General features: G+C 33.6%; 1 long non-coding RNA gene across 1 annotated transcript; it reads right to left on the bottom strand.

The window, feature by feature from the left end:
- Positions 1–947: 947 nt before the first annotated feature.
- LOC127899976 (uncharacterized) lies at positions 948–3,667 on the bottom strand. The gene is made up of 2 exons (XR_008051846.1): positions 1,341–3,667; positions 948–1,255 (listed from the first exon to the last, which is right to left on the bottom strand). It is a non-coding gene; the product is annotated as an uncharacterized LOC127899976 (long non-coding RNA).
- Between the last annotated feature and the right edge of the window lie 3,184 nt (positions 3,668–6,851).

Here is a 6,851-nt window from a genome sequence, read left to right as displayed (position 1 = left end):
TTCATATAAACGAATATCTTTGTCAACATCTGTTATGCTAGGAAATTCATTCTCTAAGAATATTACATCTCATGATTCTAGTCCAGTTATAGTTTCATCATCACGTTCACCAATCAATACATACCCTTTTGAGTGCTCAGGATATCTTATAAAAATACATTTTTTTCCTCTTGCACCCAATTTTCCATGTGTATGAGAAGGATTGTGAACATAAGCTGCAGACCCCCAGGGTCGCAAATGAGTTAGAACATGTTTTCTCCCTGTCCATAGCTCATATGGAGTGGAACTAATTGACTTACTCGGGACTCGATTAAGTATGTAGGTAGTAGTCAGCAATGCATCTCCCTAGTAGGATATTGGGAGATTTGCTTGAGTCATCATAGACCTAACCATCTCAAGTAACATCCTATTTCTCCTTTCTGCAACACCATTTTGTTGTAGAGTCCCAGAAAGAGTTAACTGTCTCTTAATACCTTTCTCTTGACACAATTCCTTGAACTGTTCAGAAAGATATTCACGTCCACGGTTTATTCTTAAAACTTTGATCGTTTTGTCTAATTGATTTCCAATTAATTTAATTTTTTTTAAAGCAATCTAATGCTTCAGATTTCCAATGAATGTATATGAGGCGCCATGTTTGGCCCTTACACTCATTGGACCACAAATGTTTGAGTGAATAATTTGCGAAGAACTTTCAACTCTAGTTTCTTTACCAAATGGTTTTCTTGTTGTTTTTCCAGCTAGACAACTCTCACATATAGGCAATTCTATTTTATCTAGTGAGCCCAAATAGCCCTCTCTAGATAATCGATGCATTCTGTCTTGCCTATATGTCCTAGTCTGGCATGCCATATATTAACATCCACAGAATTAGAAGATGTGATTAATGAAAAATAATCTTGATTATAATTCCGATTAATTACATTCAAAATCATAAAACCATTAAGTAAATAACCAGTTCCGACTAGAGTTTTATTAAGAACTAATTGCATACAAACATCATGGAATATCACATGATATCTCATGTTCAGAAGTACAGTGACAGAAACTAAGTTCCGTCGGATCTCTGGTGCACATAACATATCGTGGAGATAAAGCATTTGGCCACCATACAATTGTAATTTGCAAGTGCCAATCCCTTTAGCTTGAACCCTTGAGTTATTCCCCACGTATATCCACTTAGTCCATTGACTAAATTGACGATATTTCACATAGGCTCCACGTTCATTGGCTACGTGTTCCGTTGTTCCTGAATCTACAATCCACAAAGGATGAGTTTCAGTCATATAAATGGAGCCTATTACATACATGTTATGTAAATTTGTGGATTTAGTATGTACCTTTTTCGGCTCAGTGCAATCACGAGCTAAATGGCCAAGTTTGCTACAATTGTAGCATGTCACTTTCCTCATATCCTTCTTCTGACCAGCGCGTTTACCTCGTGTGCGCTTACCCAAACTGGTTTGCCCTTGATCAGATTTCTTCCTACTTTGAGAGGAGATTTTACCTCCTCTTTTGCGTTTAAAGCCCGAAGCTTTTCGCTAGTTGGTATTAGACATATAAAGTTGAGCAGAAGACTTAGCTGCCACTAGGCGCTCATCATCTAACTTCCAGTGACATTGAATATCTTTGAACGTCTTGACACTCTCATTATGTGTCATGTTAACTTTCATATGCTCCCAACTGTCTGGAAGAGATTGAATAACTGTCTGAACTTGCTGTTCATCAATTATAATGCTATTAGCATTTTTTAACTCTCTTATTAAAAGTGACATTTCTCTTAAATGCTGCTCCATCAAAGTATTGGGGCGCAGTTTGTAAGTGTCAAATTAATAGTGAGTCTTCTAAGTTTAGTGGTAGAAGTACCACCATACTTTTCTTTCAAGGCATTCCATATTTGGTGAGCCGTTTGGTATTCTTCATACTCACACATAAAATTATCTTCCATAGTGCTCAGCAACAAAATGCGCGCACTACGATTTTTTATTTTCCAAGCTCCATAATCTTCAAGATCTTTTTTATGTCATAATGTTTGTAATTACCTCTAGTGAGTCTTGTAATTCAAGGAGGTTTTGAACTTTACAGTACCAAATATCATAATTGTTACCTTTCAGTTTAATTCCTTTGTTTAATTCAGCCACAACACTGTTTGTTGCCATTTCTTCTAAGAAAAACACAAAACACGGAGATAAGAAAAAAACTTCTTGATTTTACTTACACATATTTAATTATTTTGCTGCAAACAAATAATCCAAAATATGATAAGTTTAATGTAAAGATTGGATTCGAAAAGTCGTCGAGGCTTCCAATCATCATCCTTTCCAAATATTAAGTTAACATAATTTTAGCACATTGCGCAAAATATTAATTCATTTATTATTTATTCCCTTAGAATTTTAACAATAAGAGAACTCCCACTTTATAAAAACATGCCATAAGAATACATCCATCATGCATCTGTTCACGTGGATAGTGCACCAGGAAAATTCGCAGGAAGATGGTGGAGATTTAAAAATCACTCTAAGTACCAAAGTTTCTTAAGCTCTTGCCCTTTTGTCAGAATTTTCCAAGACATGCAATTCATCCATATTACTACGCTAGGATTATTCTTATTTTATGTTTCAAGTAGTTTTGTTATGCTTCCACTGAAGCACAACCCTCTTAAGGATGTATTATCATATGCAAAAAATATTTTTTCATATTTTTAATACTTGCATAAAGTATTATTCTCTAATTGTGAAGCATTTATTTGAATAAAATTGAAATTAAATATATAAAAATTTTATAAATTAATTTTTTAAATTTCAGTAAAATAGAAAATAAAAAATTGAAATAGTCGCCGCAAACGGCACCTCAAAATTCAATCGAGAAGGCAACGCGTGTATTACACTCTCCATGCCGCGAGTGGGCTTTTAAAAAAAATTGGTTCAACTCCAAATCGGGTCGGTTTGGCCCGCTACAGTTTGCTACAGTATTAGCTATAGATTCACTACAGTTTTAGCTACAGTATTCACCGATCATCATCTTCAACCTTAAGAAAAAATTTCCAGATTCCGAACCAGAACTTTGAAAGCTCTGTTCTCTCTAACCACATGTCGGAAGTTTGCATATGATATACCGTTGGAAAGATCTTTTCATACTCTTTCTAATGATACCAATTTCATATTCATATGTTATGTATCATAAAAGATATGAGTAAAATAAACTTACAGGTTCATTTCCTAGGTTTTCATTTTACTCATTACATGGATCATATTAATCCTAATGGAAATCTATACACATTGATATGTTTATTAATCCAGTTGCATGACATAAAAAACAAGTAAATTGTTACATGCCATTAATATGTGTTCTTGATGAAAAAATCAAATTTCTTAAAGAACATGCTAGGTCTCATGCTTTACATGCTTAAATCAGAATGGAACCTATTTAGCTCTAATACCAATGTTGATTTTCAGGCAAGAATCAACATAAAAACTTGAAAATCAAAATTTAAACACATACCCGGATTATATGCGGAAAATCGATAAACCAAGTTTACGCTATTGATTTATGGTCGGAGGATGATCATAAAGTCGGAAAATCCTCTCAATTCATATTGCAAGAACCCTCTAAGCTTTTCTTGGCTTGAATTTTCTCCAAATTGCACTTTACTTATTTTTTGCTTAACTTCTCTTAACTTATTTTCTCTATGGATTTGCCCTCTATTTATAGCATTTTAAGAGTAGTGATTATCTTCTCAATGATCACTTAATAAGCTTAAACAATTGTTGGAGCGATCATCTTCTTAATAATCACTTAATATCTTTTAATATAATATTGTAAGATATTATAGAGTTCTAACTCAAAATGATCACTTGCTATTGGTTATGCATCCCTCATGGGTGACCTCAAAGTGATAGAACCCTATAAATAAATATATATTTACATATATATTTATATAAAAGAAAACAAAGTACATGGATGTGAACAAGAAAATCTCTTGTATATTTATCCCAAGAGATCTTATTATTCAAAATAAAGCAAACTGAAATACACTCACATAATTTATAGGCTATAGTGCCCTTGACATCCTTTTACTTTAATACTGCATTTAACTAGATTCATCAGTGGTTCTGCCATATTGAGGGACTACAAGAAGATCAAGATTATTATTTCTCATCCCATCATCAATCATACAGCCATGAAATGGAGCGATGCTAGCCTCCAACCATTCCTTATTGCTTGAAAATTTCAAATCAGAAAACTTGTTCGTAAAGGCATATATTAATATAAGAATTGTAAATGCAATTCATCCTAATATGGCCTGATGAATTACCTGCACAAATAGTTTCATGTTCGTCAAATCAGAAAAGATCTCCGCTAGCTTCTGCGCAAGTAATTACGTAGCTTTCGCGAGTCCTTTGATTGCGGTTGCTTCCAGTGTGATATAACACAATATATAGGCACATGTAGCCGACATGAAGCTATGTAATAGAAGACAACGTGGTTAGTGGATGAGGAATCAACAGCTGATGTTTAATTATTGAGTAATAGAGGATAGATTAAGGGATATGGTTCAATTATTACGTGAATAACATGAGAACTTGCTTTGGTCCGATGGCTCACTGATTAACCAATAATTGTAGTTATGTACATAATAATAATTGTGAATGGGTGACCACTGCTGCCATGCAAATGCTTAAGGTGCATTAAAAAAATCTAGGAGGATCAGATAAGGATCCTTGAGATATGATCTTGAAGCTTCTCAATTAAGTCAATTATGAGCCAAGATCTTTGCCATTATTTCATGAAAATATGGTAAATATCATGGCTATTATAGTGTTGCAAAATGTGAGGGGGGGGGGGGAATCCTCGAAGCCTTCTTGTATTAATTGGTCTTTAATTTGAGCATTTACCTTACTATATTGTCTATGTAGCATACATTTTGGCTAACTTCAGTGGTGGTTTGTTGGAGAATTTGAACGACAAAACATAAAATTTTATTAAAGAAAGCTCAAGAACATTATAAGAATAATTCAAACACTCTCACAAATTACTCTCAGAGCCTTTGTTTTACTTCTTATGCTTTGTTCTTTGTAGACTTGATGCATAACCAACCGGGAGAAGGGGTATTTATATATAAAACAAACCAATCACAACCATTCATTAATTCCACTATCACACAAATCCTCACTATTCATCAAAACCTACCACTTACCTACTTCACCAACCACACCAATCTTACCTACCAAGCCTACTACCACGAATTTTACCTACCATCTAAGGTCACCTAACTTAGAAAGATCTATGAGATGGGCTAGGCTTTGTATTTTTTTTTTTTTTGGGACTTGGATAAAAAAACAAGTTTATGATCCAACACCCCTTTTAAACTTGTTTTATAGAACCCATTAAAGTTCTCATCCTAAAGAAGTCTTATTTCTTTAATGGCTTGGTAAGGGTGTCAGCAACTTGATCGTGTAATTTGACATGCTTTTTGCTTGTATTTCATTTCCTTCAATGCACTTTCGTATGAAAATGGTAGCGAGTGTCAATATGCTTACTTCGATTATGGAAGATAAGATTCATAGCTAAGGCATTGCTGATTTGTTGTCGATGAAAATCTCTGAAGGTTCTTCTTGTGACAAACCCAACTCCTTCAATAAACTCCTTAGCCAGATTGCATGACAAATACTAGATGTAGCAGCTACGTACTATGCTTTACAAGTAGAAAGTGTAACAACATGTTGCTTTTTTGACATTCATGTAAAAGCAGTGTCTCCTATAAAGAACACAAATCATATGATACTTTTTTTATCATCTACATCTCTGTCCCAATCGCTATCGCTATATCCAACAAGCATGTAGTCATTAGAGAATATGTATAATAAGCCAATATCAATTGTACCTTTGATATAGTAAAGGATTCTTTTTGCAACCTTAAAAAATTAGTGGTCTTTAGATTTTCCATGTATTGACTCACAAGTCCAACAACATAAAGGATTCTCATGCATGTCAAATAACATAAGCTTCCAACCTAACTCTTAAAGAATGTTAGATCTACATTTTCGCCTTTATCATGTTAGGATAACTTCACTTTGCTTTCCACTGGTGTGCTTTTGGGCTTGCAATCATTCATCTTGAACTTCTTAAGAATCCATTTTGCATAACTTTCTTGTGAAATGAAAATGCTATTTTCTTGTTGCTTGACTTCAATGCTCAAGTAATATGCCATCAACCCAATGTCTATTATATTAAATTCTTTCGCCATTACTTTCTTGAACTCTCCAAATAAGCTTGGATTACTTTCAATAAAGATAAGATCATGTACTTACAAGTACGCAATTATGTTAACATGTATATGTTCATCATATTGATTTTGATAATAACAAACTTTAATTGTTTCTTTAATCAAATTTTGGAGTTTTTCTTTAATAAACATTTTATTAATTAGCCGTGTAATATTTCTAAAATGTATTCATAAAATATGAGTAATGATTAACTTTAAACCAGAAAAACATTGCCTACAAAATGCTGTTAAAACTGTGATTCTGGAAACAAACAGTGAACCGTTAACTTCGAAATGGTTAACCGATAATTTTCAGATATAAGGTAATTCCTTAAACTTGAACCGGTTTGCAAAAATGAACAATGCAAGCATGCTGGGAAGGTTACTGGAATTAAACAACAATCCGTTTATATAAAACGGTTAACTGATAATTTCCAGGATGTCATTACACACTAATCTTCAACCGTTTAGCAAGAACGGTTAGCAAAAATTTATTTTTTAGGCCTCTGGAAATTAACGACAAACTGATAGTGGTAAGCAGTTAACCGTTTATTTAAATTTCAGCTCAACGGTTACTGGGACT

Source organism: Citrus sinensis, chromosome 9, assembly GCF_022201045.2.
Source record: "Citrus sinensis cultivar Valencia sweet orange chromosome 9, DVS_A1.0, whole genome shotgun sequence".
Classification (NCBI taxonomy): domain Eukaryota; kingdom Viridiplantae; phylum Streptophyta; class Magnoliopsida; order Sapindales; family Rutaceae; genus Citrus; species Citrus sinensis.
The sequence above is the reverse complement of the archived record's forward strand: the minus strand, read 5'-3'. Positions and strand labels throughout refer to the sequence as shown.